Genomic DNA, 17,608 nt, shown 5'->3' with positions numbered 1-17,608 from the left:
CCTACCACACGACAGCAACTAGCGCACTGTACATTTTAGCAGGTCTCGTTCCCCTTCACATCAGCGCCGAAAGGGAGGTAGTCCTGCAACAAGTTAAGCAACTGCGGCAACCAGCCACTGTATATGAAGAAATTTACTGGCCCAGAGATTATGAAATTCCAGCCAATCCACTTGAGTTCCACCCAACACAGCAGAGCGTAGGAGTACGAATCAACCTCAAAGGGAGACCTGAAGATATGAACAGGTACAATACCCGTATCTTTACTGATGTGTCAAAAATGGATGACAACGTCGGATGTGCGTACGTAATGTTTCAAGGCTAAGAACAGGTCGCGCAATGAAAGGGCCATCTGAACAAAAACAACAGCGTCTTTCAAGGGGAGGCACTGGCAATTCAAAAGGCAGTACAACATATTGCTTACCATAACATCAGGAATGCAGCAATAGTTTCCGACAGCATGTCAGCCCTACAAGCCATCCAAAATCCAGCACACACGTCCACAATTATCAAAGAAATTCAATACCATCTAAGGCAGACAGAGCATCTGCATGTTCGCCTGGCATGGACGAAAGCCCACGCAGGAAACACCTGTAACAAGGCAGCCGACCTCCTCGCGAAAGACGCAGCCCTTAACATAGAAGCGGAGGAATTGGAAATTCCATGGCCACACTCTACTTTGAAACGACATCTCCATCTGCAGGCTCTCGCTAAGTGGCAGGAAGAATGGGACACTGCACAAACAGGCAGGCGTACACACTACCATCTAATGTACGTAAACCCTGCCCGGCTATGTTCTAATACGCACTTGGTGCGCTATATCACGGGCCATGGGCCTTTCCCGGAGTACTTTGCCAGGCATGGCATGACTGACACAGATTAGTGCAGTTGTGGCCACCTGGGTACTCCGGAGCATTATGTCACAACCTGCCCACTTACCAGCGAACTGCACATACGTATTCCAACTGTCAATACGCAGGCCTTTTGTAAATTCATGATTAAGCAGAAGCACCTGTGTCGACAGATCATTAAAATCATGAATTTACTTGCTAGACACGGCACTGATCTTTGCGCAGTCGAATAATTAGTGCAAGGCCTGCATGGCTTTTGAGAAATGTCTCCTCAGATAACGCAAATATAGCGCTGAACAAGCAAACTCTACCAACAGTAAGTCAAACATGCCAAGTATACCACGTATGTGTACATGTACTGTATATCCGAAGCGTACCGCAACATCTCAGCAGTACTAATCAAAATTCAAGCAATGTAAATAACTTAAGAAGCATTATATAAAATAGTTCATGCACATCAGCAAGTATGCGCGAACATCTCCACTAATTTAACAGTGAATATTAATATGGATGACGTGTCAGACAAAGAAAGTACACAGCTGACTTCAGGCTCCGTCTAAACCTGAATTGTAAGTGTAATGCTACCCAATGCCTATCCCCATAAGTGGCTGCACAACCTAACTGCTTTAAATACGTGTATTTAAATGTAAATGTCGCATCGGATGTACTGAACGGTCAAAGGACAATATCTTAGAATATGTATGCAAAAGCATATGTACAGTACAATCCTGCGCATACCGCAGTGACATAGCAAGATGCGCCTATGAACAGTAGAAATGTATACTTACATGGCCCGGCATGTCAGACATCCTAAGCTCATTTGCATAACTGCCAGAACAATTATATTGCTCAATATGTATCAAAATCTAATGTCACATTGGACATAATAAAAACACTGCTGAATCCGAACACTGCACAAACTGTAAATGTAACGCAAGTGTAACGTCATTTCTGAATAATGTAAAGTCATATGTAATGTTGTATCGAATTACGTAACATAATATAGAAAATACTTACAGTACCGCATTATATGCAAACACTGTCATAAATAAGTATCTATGTGTCTGTACAAAAATCTCACAGGTACAGCAGGACCTCAGATGTAGCTGCCTTGAGCACCTATAATGTCTATATATCAGGTCTGCCTGTACGCCATCCTAAAGCTTCATCACATAAAAGCAAGAGCAACTATAGTGTTATAAATATGCTCTATATGCAATGTTGCTCCTGACAATGTATTTACAGAGTTGAATCTGCATAATGTAATTCGTAAATGTAATGTCAATAATGGTAATGTAATACCACTATTATCTCATACATAATGTCAATGCCGTATTGCATAGTGTATATATAAGATATGCAATGTCATAATTATGTAAATATATATATGCACAGCACTATTTATACTTGTACTGAAGTAATTTAGTTGAAACCGCCTTCTGTACACCTGTAGTGTATATGTACTATCCCTGTATAAAAGCTCCTCCAAGCTCACTTGCGTAATTACAGAAATGATTATTATGTTCTATACGTAGCTATATGCAATCTCTATCTAACTTTTAGATAAGGGTGGACGTGGTGCTGTACTGATTAATCTTTACGGCAAAGGGACAGTGCCCACGTCCACCGTCACTTATCACTTATCCTTGATGTACTAAGCAGGTGCTTTTTTTGCTTAACGGTTAAAACATCTCTGGTCCTACGTGCTCAGTACCTAGCGCGTTGCTATGGGATGCTACTGGATACACATCCCTGTCACCTCTTGTTCGCAAACCCGGTAATGTGAACAACAGCCGTTACATTTCTGACGTGTTAACGTACGTGGCTGTGCCCTACCTTCGAGGAATGCGTGATGCTATTTTTTAATAAAATAATGCACGACCGCATGATGCCCGTGTTATCATGACCTTCCTTGATACAAGGATGTTCGATTGTTGCCCTGGCCGCTGGCTGGACCAGGTAGTGGTTAGTGATGTAAACTGCTTATTTGGCTCCTATATTATGTGTGGAATTGGTTACGAACCCAGCAGATGTCAATTACTGTCTACTACTGCAGATGTAACTCCGAGGCCAGTCCGACATATCAGACAGCATCAAGTAAACACAGTTTAAACCATATTCACAAATTAAACCTGGATAAGATATAAATGACTCATGTGAGAATACTAAATATAGATGCAAGATGTGCATATTACTCAGGTTACTATATAATTAATACAAATACTAGGCAAAGAAGGAAGGTCTTTTTTATGCAAATTTAAAGTAAAATAAAAAAGATCTTTTATATGTTTTATACGATTATAAATTAGCTAAAATGCTGAGCTAGCTTTGTTTCGTACAAATTATCAATGCATTCTTGTTTATTTTTATAGTTAGGGCATTACATTGTCATTTGTGAGTTCTAATTTAAAATCATTCGTATTTGATTTATCATTCCTATCATCATTTTTGTCATCGGCCTCAAAATGAATTTTCTTCAAATTAAATCTGTATAGTCTTTCAAAAGCACTCTGCATTATTTTTCTTTTCTCGGCACAATATTGGATCTTCTTTTGCGCTAACCCAAGCAAGCTATTTTTCATGTGATCTTCACAACCACTGCATAGAAAATGCCCGCTGCAAATTCTTGCTTTCTTCACATTAATACAATCCTGTCTTCGACACAAGTGTCCATTTTTTTCGCCAAAAGCAAATTGTTCTCTAAAAAAATATGAAGTAAGAAGATATATTACATAAACGATATTTACAGCGGTGGCTCAAACTTACACTGTACACGGGTCAGTGCAGAATTTAAAAGTAGCTGTTGGGCAGAAAGGGGGGGGACGAGATTTATTTTTTTAACAAAATAAAATTTGTTAATTAAATTAAAAACTTTTTACTAGATATTTATAAAAACACACGAATAAAAATAATGCAAAGAAAAATATCAAATTTACACTTATATTTTGACTCAAATCTAAAAGTTGATATCTGCAAGAAATTTCTATTGGTCTCAATTTAGATTTCAAACAGACAGCTAAATATTAAAATTTGACAGTTAAATACTAAAATTTTCAGACTGGCATTTATTTAACTAATAGTAATGTATTGAATTATTAAGTAACTTACTTTTAATTTAAACTAAAAAGAAATATACCAAAGCTTCCCAAGAGGGACAAAATTGAGAATAAATTATAACAACCTAGCCTCTTTCTTTTATTTATTAGAATTTTCTATGACGGAAAACAGAAAAAATAATATCTTAATAAAATAATAACCCGTCTTTCCTTTCATCTCATGCCTTCAAAATGCCTAGTCTCTAAAGTCTGATAAAGGCTCTGACCAAATACTGATGAAATGGATTGTTAATTTACGGCAAAGCAGGGCTATCTGCCTAAAAGGAGCGATGCCTTTGTGAAGAACTTTCTAAAGGAAACCAGCTCGTATACACGTTACACATGAGAAAAACCACGAAAACGCCTCTGCAACCATCCCATTCAATGGGATTCGAGCCACGGAGCAAACTACCAGTGTTCAGCGACTTTTTACGGCCGTTTGTGGGCCCTTTTTAAATGGATGGCGATAACTTTATTTAAAATTAATGTCCGAAATACCAAGATATTAAAAGTTGGATGCTTTTTAACCTCTTCGTCGTCCGTAACGCGTCTAGCGCGTTCAAGTGAAACTTACGCAGGGCGGCCGTAACGCGCCTCAAGCGTTCTTCTAAATTTTAAAACGCTTTCTAAATGTTTACTTGTTTGAGTTTTTATTTTTGTTTGTTCTAATACCTCCTAGGAGGGCAGCGCTAATCAGGCATTCTATTTCTAATTGAATTTGCCCCGTGTTTTATGAATATTCTCACCATTTTACATAAGATACAAGAACAGTGAGAGATGGCTTCAACGTCTACTCGGCAGAAAAAGAGAAAAAATGAGGTTGTGAATTGGAAAGACAAGAATGATATACGTTTGATGAGCACAGTCCATAATAACTCGATAATTGATGTTGGAACACGGAAAAGAACTGTAAAAAAAATAATAATTGTAAATGATTACAACAACAAAATGGGAGGAGTGGACCGCCTGAATCAGATGTTATCAAATTATCCTGCTGTTAGAAGTAAGCAGAGATATTATTTTTCCATTATGCTTTATTTCCTTATAATTTTACAAAATATTCATTGACATTCATCCATTACGAAAGTCATATATGGAAAGTTATGATGTACTGAGAAAACGACATTACACGCTACGAAAAACAGACGGCCGCTGGGGGAAATTTTCGCGAACAGGAGAGGACAGCAAAAGGGTTAATATACGAGTACTTGCAAGAATGCCTTCAGTGGCGTAGCTAGCATAACTGGCGCCCCCCCGAAAAACATATAGTACTATAATATATAGAATATAATCGTAATAAGAATATAAGACAAAAATAAAAGATTGCAGTACCTAGCTTAAAATATTCTATAATATATTATGAATAGTCACTGCAAGTAATCGTCTACAAAATACCATACTGTTTTTCGAGATATATAGGAACACAGGCTCAGGTTAGGCTTTAAATTTGAGACAAAAAGAATCTTGTCAAAAAACCAAGACTGGAATTGGATTCAGAAATCTGTCTGCCAGTAGAAAAATCGGACATACGGTCATCTAGAATAAGTTAAAGATGTTATTTATTCGACATACTTATTTAATTTTTTAAAAAAAACGTACAATTTTCAAACAATTTAAACGTTAATATATATAAGGTCGCTATATTTAATAATAACATAACATTATATTATAATAAATGAATAGAATTAATTATTAGGTATATATTTTTCTTGCCTTGGATGAAGCAAATTTGTCAATTACTTCATAAAAGTCGATCATTTCAAATTTTTCTCTTTCTATACTTAAAAATGCTAGGTCACTTAGGCAATCTTGTCCCATCGTTTACCGTAGATGTGTCAAAATTAATTTTAACTTGCTGAATGAACGTTCACAGCTAGCTATTGATACTGAAATAATAAGGAGTATTTGTACAGCGACTCTCAGGTTTGGAAAAACATCTTCTCCATACGATATTATAAAGGTAAGAAGCTGTAATGGAGTTTTAAGTTCAATTTCTTTTCTACTGTGGAGTAACATCTTGCAATCACATATTTCGACATTGAGTTCTGTTCCATTAAAATCTGTATTATAAAATTCACCCAAATTTTTACAATTCTTTTCAAGATCGTTATCAACATTACCCTTGTTTAATAAGGTTTCAACGTCCAGTAAAAATCCAAATTTGGAGTTAAGATCACATAGTCGTGTAAATCGCTTATTTATTTCCTGCTGCAGACGATCAAGAACGCTTTTCATAACTCGAGAAATTTCACTTTCTGCGGAAAGGCCAACGTCTCTAGACAATTCTCCGGGCATTTTCTAACACGTATTATTGCATCAATACCCCATTTTTCACAAAGAGACTTAGCCTTTTCTATTGCATCTTTACAGATCTCGTCTCGAATTTCTGCAAGTTCAGTCGCTAAGGACTCAAGATCATGGAACGCTACTCTTTATTTGGGGATCTTGTAACCTAAGCTGCACACAATCAATTCTCCTCAAGATTTTATGCCAGAAATGGACTAAAGTTATGAAACTAAAATTCAGCATATTTTGCAATAAAAGTTCAGCTTCACTTCTGGTGTCACTTGTGGTAGTACTATCCTCTGCTAATTTTTCTAATAGTTCTACTAATTCTTCCAGTTCTCTAACAATAACGCTAACCGCTTCTGCTTTGGCGCTCGATCGTGTTTCAGATTCACGTTTAACAGTTTTCTTTAAAGCATTTTTTTTAATAATTTCCATCGTAATGTTGAACGTGAGAAAAAGAGATATATGTTTTCAATTATTCCAAAGCATGTTATAACGATTGGATCTTGCTTAGCTGAAGTGGCTCCTACTAAATTTAATGAGTGGTTATCACAATTTACAAACAATGCTTTATTATTTTTTTCCATAATTCTTTGTTGAACGCCAGATATACGACCTGACATCACGGCAACATTATCATAACACTGTGATATACAATTTGTTAATGAAATCTGATAGGAATTTAATTTTTCTAGAATTATATTTTTAATAGAGGCTGCATCTTTAGCATGTATTTCAATAAATCTTAAAAAAGATTCTTTGATGGAAACTTTTCTGTTGGTAAAATCAATATCTACATACCTAAAGACTTGCGACATTTGTTCTCAATGAGTAATATCAGGAGTCGAATCAACTAAAAGTCCGTAATATTTATTTCTTTTGATGTCACTTATTAATTGATTTCGAACTATGAATGCCAAAAGATGACTAAATTTATTTTGGATTTGTGGTGATAGGTATGAGACAGCTTTTGGCGTTTCTGTGACATTTTTTAGATGAGTAGCTAGCAGTGGATCAAACTGAGCTACAAGTTTAAGTAAAAATAATAAGTTTCCGACATTTGTACCGTCTTGAAGCGCTAGAATTTCAACATGACCACGTAGAGGAAGAATTTGTATAATCAGATACTTCATACAAGCTAATATCCGTTGCAATATATTTCGCCACCGTTCTTTTTCAGACTGTATATTTGGTTCTAATGATTCATCGATTCCCGTTTTATTAATTAATATTCTTTCAGCTTCTTTCCACGTTGTAAACGCTTTTCGATGAATTTGACTTCTTTCATGGTTAATCAATTCAACTTTTTTCCTCCATTTATTAAAACCAGATGCTGTTGCGAAAGATGACTGTGTAGCGGAGTTTGATGTAACAAACAGTAAACAACAAAAGCAGTAAGCTGCATTATTTTTTTGGTGAATATAATAACCAAGATAGGTTTATTTCAGTTCCTTCTTCTTCATTACCGATTCGTCGAAAAAAACCAAGATTTTGGCATTAGATGATTACTTGATGTTGGTATTGCATTTAGACTGGATTCGTTTTGAAATGTGTGGGATCTAAGAATAATCATTTCGGTGCGAAGATGGTTCGATATTATTGGACGATTACTAAAGAATTTTAAATAAGCAACATCTTTGAACTCCAGAACGTCCGGAATTGCAGTGAGTTTTTCTGTTGCATTTTCTGTACTTATTAGGTATGGACATGGATTTGGGACTCCTGATGTACTTGGACTCCCAACTTCATCATCTTTAGAGCCTTTTATTTGTTGTGATGTGTTATCGCATAAACGTTTAGCAGCAATAGAAATACAGTTTGAATCTGATTTTAGTTCTTCATCCTTCTTAACTTCTGGTTTTTCTTTTTGCGATTTGTTTATTAAATATAATTCCATTCTTATTCTGGAGTTCTGAGCTTCTTTTTCTTGCTCTAGTTTTCTTTTCCGATTCTGAGAACCACTAAGTTTTTTTCCTTGGCATTAACATAGTCTAAATAGAAAATAATTTGTGACAGTTGCGGGAACAGAAGTTATTAAAGACATAAAAAGACATTAAAGGCAATTACATACAACTAAAAATGGAAAATCTCTGCAACTATTAGTGATAGGCAGGGCTGGATTTAAACTTGATAAGGCCCTAAGCTATTTGAAAACTGGAGCCCTTTATAAGTCTGTTATACTATATTTTAAATTTTTGGGGGGCCCTAAACTATAGCTTGTGTAGCTTATACGTAAATCCTGCACTGGTGGTAGAGAAATGGGAGTTGCATTTTTGTATTAAGTTTGTAGGATTCCCCACTGTGTAATGCTAAGTTAACGTTGAAAGTGAAGAATCTTTTAAGAACTGATAAGCGAATAATCGCTTAAGTTCGTGTGACAGTTCCCTTTATTATTCAAATAAGATTTAACAGAACTCCGTCTTGGAGTTGTACAATAAAGCCGACACTTGGGCTTGAACTGAAGAGACTAAGAATTAAACTAAACTAATCTTAACTAAAGGAGATATAGCCGAAGCTATTAACATACTAACGGAATTGGCCCCTTAACGCTAATTGACTGCGAAGCTATCAAGGGCTTAAAGTACGGCCGAGCATAACAATACCTTAAGAGAGAATAGCCTAAAAAGGCGGACGCGTGCTAACCAGAATCTCTGGTATCTCTCTCCCTCAGACAGTAAAACTTCGCGGTTATATACCACTCTTCCTCATTAGTATTCAGACGTGATTCTAAAACTATGTTCTGGCCGGAAGTGGTAAGTTGAAGTTAAGAAGCGATAGGAAAGGAAGTTTAACTCAAAATTTAACTATTAATAAAATTAACATAATCCTTACAAGCTAGCTACTGCGGAAATTTGGGAGCTCTAGACTTGAAATAGAAAATTGGGGAGCTTAGGTCAATTAGTGTTTAAAGGATTTATAAGCCTCTGGTATTAATAATCCCTTTGATTTTCCATTGTTATAAAGTATTTGAACTAAGAAATCTTTTGTAGGCTATTTCAGCACTAGTGTATATTGCATATGCTACATAAAAATAAACACACTGTTCTTAAACTTCAATAATCAACTAGCATATAATAATAAAACGTTATAATGCGTATAAGGTAGTTCGGGTGAAGGTAGGCTTTCAACTGATGTAGAAACTGAATGTTAGCTAAGTACTAAATTCACATTATGATAATTATTTGTTAAACAATAATACAACTACTTTAACAGAATTCCAATTAATTATACTATTACAAAGATAACTTGCAAACAAGCACAAATATTAATAAAGAGTTGCTGAGTATAACATAATATAAAGGTAAGATTATACAGAAGAAGTCAATTAAATATGCCTAAGTGCATAATAATGGAGAAAAGTTAGTGAAGGGGTATAATGCTATCGTTATTGTCACGCTTACTAAACAAACATGGCTGACACTTTTAGCAGCGAGATTGAGATTAATTGGAAAATAATATTTAAACCACGCTACCCCTTGAAGAACGGTAGTTAGGACAGAAATAAATGTAAATGAGAGTACTAAATAAGCCTAGCGTGTCTGTCTTCAATCGAACAGAATTGAAGCACTTGTATTTTTAAACTGAAAGTCAACAATAACAATATCTGGACTTGGAAAAGATTCCTATGCATTCTTCGGTCTCTTTCATAAACACACTAACAGCAACACCACACACCACGTGATTTGCTGCGGTGGAGCGGAATATGGTTATCACAAAGGTAATTTAATTAAATTTCAATAAATGATTGCTGTATGACACAAGTTGTAACTTTCCTCCAAAATTTCGTAATTGTATTTTATTGAATACTCTTTCACAGTCAACTGCTTTATTTTGGAAGTTGTTATATTGCTGAAGTTAGTTTTTGGTATATTTAATACTGGGATATTTATAGAGCTTTTTATTACACATGATGTAGCCAATATTTATAACAATTAAGGAGAATTTTGTAAGGCAGAAACTTTGATTTCGTAGAAACTGTAATTTATTTAGGTTCTTATTACTTACGGTGTTATAAATAGGCGAAGCATACTATGGATATACTGGTCGGATCATTGCTTTATAAATATACAGTTTTCCCCTTTAATAAGAATTTTAAATTTATACCAATATATACGGTTTGAGAAATCTGAAGATGGCGTGAACAATGCTGATAATTTTATTGCTGTATACAGTTATGATATTTCTAAGCAAAAACTCATCTCTGTGTGGTTCTGATGCCATATTGAAACAGGTAAGCAAGAAGGTTTTCTGATTATGACACGTGACAAGAACTCGGTTGGCTATTGACTATACGCGCGCTGTTATATATGTAACTGTAACTGTATCTATTATCTTTAATCATAACTGTAATATAGAATAGTAGATGAGTAATGTAGAATAAACGATGTTTGTGTACATCTTGTAATCATCACTGAGCACGTACCCAACACATATAAAATACAACACATGGCGCAGCCGGTAGGATTTCCAATAAAATCTAAGTTTTGAAGGAAATTTAAGCGAAAATTGGAAGAAATGGAAACAAAAATTCCAAATTTATATGTTAGCGTCTGGTGGTATTACTAAATCACCTGAAATTAAAGTAGCTATTTTATTGCATATTATTGGTGAAGAAGCACTTGAAAAATTTAATACTTTTAATTTAAGTGAAGAAGATAAGAAGGATGTTGACAAAGTAATTGAAGCTTTCGAAAATTTTTGCATACCGAAAGCAAACAAAAGCGTTGATAGACATATATTTTTCTGTGGAACACAACATGTAGGTGAATCGTTTGATGATTTTTTAACCGATTTAAAGAAATTAAGTAGCAACTGTGGATTTGCAGAATTAAAAGATAGTTTAATAAGAGATAGAATAGTAAGTGGAATTCTAAATAAAAATCTCAAAGATAAATTATTAAGAGAAGATCAGTTAACATTGGAGAAATGTATTAAAATGTGTAAAGCTTCTGAATTAGTAGAATTTCAGCTGAAAACTTTAACTGAAGAAAATAAAATAGAAGCTATCAAATGTAATAAATTTCGACATTCAGAGGAAAAAAGTCAGCCTTGTAGGAAAGACTATCATGTAAAACAAAAGCAACAAAGTACTAAATCTTCTTCAAGCTATCAAGGAAATAAGTACAATAATCCAAAATCATGTAGAAAATGTGGAACTTTTCATAAGTTATACAACTGTCCTGCTTATAATAAGATTTGCTTGTAGTGTAAAAAGAAAAATCACTTTTCTAAAATGTGCACTTATAAAAATGTTAATGTTGTACAGAATAATTTAGAGCATGAGTTACATAATAATGGGAATGAATATATTTTAGGGTCAGTAGAAGATACAAATCCATTTTCTAAAAATAAAACCGAATAGTTTGAAAAACAAAAAGTAAACATATCTAAATATTTATTTGTTAAGTTGGATACTGTGGCTCAGTGTAATGTGCTACCATTGCCTAAATTTAAACAATTAAATTTAAGAGAGAAATTTTTGACTAAATCAAAAGTCACTTTAAATAATTACAATGGTACTACAATTGATGTAGTTGGAAAATGTAAATTATTATGTGAAACATCGAAAGGGGACAAGGATGAAATAGAATTTCAAGTCGTAGCATGTGATAAAACTGTTCCAACTATTTTAGGTTTACCTACATTGCAAAAATTAAACCTAATTCAGAGGATTTGTACAGTAAATCCTGATTCCAATGAAAAGTTACCGGAATCTTTAAAAGGATATCAAGATTTGTTTAAAGGAACTGGGAATTTAACTGGATATACATATCATATTAAATTAAAACCAGGAGCTGTTGGTAAAATAGAACCCTGTAGGAAAATTCCACTTAGCTTATTAAATCCATTAAAAAAGGAATTAGCAAGAATGGAAAAAGATGGTTTTATAAAGAAAGTTAACCAACCAACAGAATTCGTGAATTCATTAGTGGTAGTAAGGAAAAAGGATGGAAATTTAAGAGTGTGTTTAGATCCTCAGCACCTTAACCAAAATATACTGAGAGAACATTATCACATACCAACCTTTGAAGAAATTTCTTCTCAAATGACAAATGCAAAGGTCTTTAGTATTTTAGATGCAAACAAAGCATTTTGGCAAATTAAACTGTCAGATTCAAGTTGTGAATTTACTACATTTAACACTCCGTTTGGTAGATATTGTTTTTTGAGGTTGCCATATGGACTGAGTTCATCACCAGAAGTTTTCCACAGAAGTTTTTCTGAAATTTTTAGTGATTTAGAAGGAGTTCAAATATATATAGATGACTTATTAGTTTGGGGTAAAAATAAAAAAGAACATGATTCAAGATTAAACAAGTTGTTGGACAGAGCCAGAGAAAACAATGTTAAATTTAATTTAAATAAATGTAAATTTGGGCTGAATGAAGTGAAATATATGGGACATATATTTTCTAAAGATGGTTTAAAATCAGATGAAGACAAAATTAAGGCTATTCTAGATATAAAACCACCAAAAAATGTGAAAGAATTAGAAACTTTCCTAGGAATGATTACATATGTTTCTAGATTTATACCTAATGTATCAGAATTGACATCATGTTTAAGAGATTTGTTGAAAAAACAAGTTATCTGGAACTGGAATGCAACACATGAAAAAGCATTTAGAAGACTAAAAGATGTCTTAGTAAATAAACCAGTTTTACAGTATTATGATATAAAGATGCCAATAGTTTTATCTGTAGATGCATCTCAAGAAGGACTAGGAGCAGCCTTACTGCAGAATAATTTACCAGTAGCATATGCATCTAAGGCATTAACAGATACACAGAAGAATTATGCTCAAATTGAAAAGGAAACTTTAGCTATTGTATTTGTGTGTGAGAAATTTCACCAGTACATATTTGGAAAAAATATTACTGTGGAAAGTGATCATAAACCACTGGAATCAATTTTCAAAAAGCCATTAAATAAATACCCTGTAAGACTACAAAGAATGCGTATAAGATTACAGCCATATCAGTTTGAGATAAAATATAAACCAGGAAAAGAACTTTTTATAGCGGATGCATTATCAAGATCATTCACTGATGATGGATCTGATTTCTTTGAAGGAGATATAGAAGCTCATGTGGGACTGGTTGTAGAATGTATACCAATGTCTAATGGTAAAATGGAAGTTTTTCAACTGGAAACAGAAAATGATGAAGAACTACAAGTTTTAAGAAAATTAATTAAAACTGGATGGCCAGATGAAAAATGTATGGTTCCAGAACTGGCAAAACCATATTTTAACTTTCTTAAAGGAACTAATCAGGAAGAATTTGCAATACAAAACAACTATGAGAATGAAGTTATAGATGAACCTGAGATACATGAAAATAGTAGGAGCACTACAAATTTAGATGTGCCTGTAAGTCCTTTAAAACCTAACAGAAGTGTTGTGTCACCAAATAGTGAAAGAGGTATAGTATCATCAAATTTTTCAAATGGACATAACTACGTCACTCGATCTGGTAGGACTGTTAAGAAACCTTATTATTTAAAAGAATATGTTTAATTTTACTATTATTACTATTTTTTATAAAAAAGGGAGATGTTATATATGTAACTGTAACTGTATCTATTATCTTTAATCATAATTGTAATAAAGAATAGTAGATGAGTAATGTAGAGTAAATGATGATTGTGTACATTTTGTAATCATCACTGAGCACGTACCCAATGCATATAAAATACAACACACGTGCGTCGCGGGTGGAAAAACTGAACAGGAACGTACTCAGTTTTACGTCTTCTGCATCACGCAAATTTACGCCGGCGTCAAAAAAGTTGCGTCAACTACGTCGCGAGCGTCCTCGTGTGGATGGGCCTTTACACTGTTCACTGAAAAATGGAATCGTCAAGTTGATGCTAAAAAGTAAAAAAATTTCTATAGCTATAGTTTCAGCCTCCGAATAAATAATAGTTCAAGGTCGAAGGGTTATAATATGAGACTATACTATTTGTTATCGTTTTAAAATAAAAAGCGGGAGCTATACGTTCATTTCGTTTTAACAAAATTCTCTATTTTAGAAGAATAAAGTGGTCAGAAAGAACGTTTTTTTTTTGTATACGCAGATATTTGATTGATGTACTGCAAGCATAAACATTTATTACACACTTTATCAGACAGATCAAGAAAATAAATAATTAATTATATTACAATAATTATTAATTTTAAATACATTTTCCAAAAATCAATCAAAATAAAAACTGAAATTTTCCGGAAAATCTTGTTTGGAGACAATTTGGTGCCCCTCTGCGAGCGGCGCCCGGGGCATCATACACACCCTTTCCCCTCCTCCCGTCACTACGCCACTGAATGCCTTAAGAAAAAATAAAGTTTTGCATAAAATTTAGTATTTTTTTTTTAATTTAATGATATTTGATATTCCAATTTTAAAAATAAAATACTTGACTAAAATGTGAATAACATTTTAAGAAATTAAATGTAGGATAAAATTGTGTAAAGCAATGGGCACAATAATAAAACTGTTTAAACGTTTAAAGCAATGCATGCAAGTCATCCAAAATTAAAATGTCGGACATACATCTCTTTCCTGAACGGAACATTGAAAGGCGTGTTAACTGTGCTTTACTGTATTTTCTCCTTTAATTTATGCAGTTTTAAAACGCATCCTGGTCTCGGTCACAGAGTATTCTTCCGAAAGAAACGCAATTCAAATAAATAAAATCAAATTCTGGAAAATTTATAATAATATTGATACATGTATTTAAAATGCGCAGTTCGAATAAATGAATAAAAAATTTTAAAACAATTATCTGAAGAGACAATGCAACACAAATGATTAAAATAAAAGTCTAAAAATTACCTAAAATAATAACTATGACTGAAAAATATAGTAAAAAAAAACTAAATAAATGATGCACCTTTTATTTAAACTATGCAGTTCGGATGAGTAAATATAAATTTTTAAAACAGCTGTTTGAAAGAAACCATGCAACTTAAGCAATTAAAGTGAAATTCAAAAAAGAAAAAAATAATAATAATAACAATTACAATTAAGAATATAATATAAAGAACACTATTTGAAAGAAAGAACTAAGTCAATTTTTTACCTCTCACACACAATGTAAAAAGGGAAAGGAAAATAGGTTGCCATATATTAAGAAGTTCGTCCAGTGAACTATTCTTAGCGCAAACTGAAAAAAAGCAGCAAGATAAATTTTTGAATTTCACCGTAAATTTCGCACCAAATTTTACAAAATTTAATATTTAGGCATAATTTGAATAGCAGAATAGAAATATGAGAAAAAAAAAAAGGGCATGTTATTTCAGAAAATGTCCGATAATGTGTCAAATTTCCTATGCTAGAATAATGCTATACAGTCAAAAGTCGTTAATTCGGACACTCATAATCCGGACCTCAAAGCTACAAACTTCCTGCGCGTGCGTCGCGTTGGCGCATGTGCGTAAGACCTTTACGGCTGCGAATATGCGTGTGCGCATAAAACGTTTACACATGCGCGTTTAATGTATAATGGACGGTATAAGCTAAGCTAAAATTATCTAATTCAGTTAATGTTGCAGATTGCGTTGTTCCTTAATCTTCGAATTGGATCCGACTTATTATTTTTTGCAGACTGTTATAACAATTTTATAAAAGTAAGCTTGAACTTTCGATTATATCAAATAGAATTTCTGATATATATATTTGCTAATATGTAAAGGATCTAAAGCGAAAGTATGTTTCAAAATCCGAAATCTGTTTATCAATTCCATGCTGCTCGGCGGCGGTAACGCTGTGGCGCGCAATGAATTGGAAGTTGATCTGTCAGCACTATCCTTATCTTCAGGGCAGATGTTTTTAATTTATTTGGCTTATAATTCCTTACTAAATGTAGTATTTCATCTCGATGTAGTCCGTCTTTGATATGATTTAAAACAAGTTCCTCATCATTATAATTCGCTTCCGATAGTGAAGAAAGTGACAGATGTTATTGAAAACGAAAAAATTTCGATTGACAAATTAATCGGTATTCTCGACACAGCAGTTATAGGACTTGAACAGCGGAACTTTGTAACTAAACAAGAAATTATGTCTGTTTAATAGAATTAAAGAGAAAGTATTATCACATGAAATGAAGCAACTTAAACAACTTACATTGAAAGAAATGTTTAATAAAGTAAACAACTAAATATTAAGCTTTTTCTTTTTGTAAATTTTGATACCCTTTAGATCATAATTGTTCTTTATTTCATAAATTACGGTTTCATATTTTTAACTTTGTAATTTCTGCATGCCATCTTACCAGATGTAAACTGATGATCTATAATCCGGAATTGCCAAAGTCCCGATGAGTCCGGATTAACGACTTTTGACTGTATATAATAAGTCGCGCTTTCGAGACATGAAAAACGCAGTTTGAATTTCGTCAATCAGCCGAGAAGAGCGGAAGATATAGAACTGTCCCACCTTTTTTTTTTTTTTCTTTTTTGCACAGTGTACTTAATGCAGCATTCTGTGTACTTCAAACCACCTTGCAAATTTCATGTTTTTCTACCATTATACTGTACACAGGCTGTCCAGGAAAGGAGTCATTGATTTGAAAATTAACAATTTCTAAAAGAAACATTGATAGAACGAGCTGTATATTTATTCTGAAAGCTGGAAGACGTTTATATAGAAGTTTCGAAATAATAGTTACAAAAGCTGACAACAGATGGTGCTGTACGCTGGCGATTTTGAATGGAATCATGTCTATGCTGTTTCACAGTGTTTTCTGCGTCCTAGAACGCTTCAAACCAGTCTCTGCTGCAATTCTTCAAACAGATTTCCACGGAATTTGCTGAATAATTACAGACACAGTTGCAACATTTTCAGTAGTAACTAGAGTCTGCCTGCGACCGATACTCCTTACCAGATCATCGGCCACACTGCCTGTATGTTGGACTTTAGCGAAGAGTTCGTAAACAGTTCTCACATCAGTCCTTTGGGAACATTCAATCGTGTTTGAAAACTACACCTTGTTGCTATAGGATTGTGATCTAACCTCTAGTATTCCAGCAGCAGAAACACATGTTGTTCAAGGGAATACATGATTCATAATTTCAACCTCTTCATTCCATATGTTAACTTCCTTTCACGTTTCAAATGTGTAACTGATTGCTTTTACGTCTTTTGGAGTGCTGTTTATATGCACTATGTACTGCAATTATGGGTCACCTGTTTGCAGTTTTTGTAACAATTATTTGGAAAGTTCTGTATAACAATCTTACTGACTTCACAATAAATATACCACTTTTTGCTACCATTATACTGTATACAGGCTCTATCGATCTTTGTTTCCAAGATTTTTAATTTTGAAATCAGGGACTTTTTTGCTGGACACCCTGTATGTACAATACATAA

This window comes from Stegodyphus dumicola, chromosome 8, assembly GCF_044657685.1.
Source record: "Stegodyphus dumicola isolate Sdum_Otavi_A_Nest chromosome 8, ASM4465768v1".
NCBI lineage: Eukaryota > Metazoa > Arthropoda > Arachnida > Araneae > Eresidae > Stegodyphus > Stegodyphus dumicola.
The sequence above is the reverse complement of the archived record's forward strand: the minus strand, read 5'-3'. Positions refer to the sequence as shown.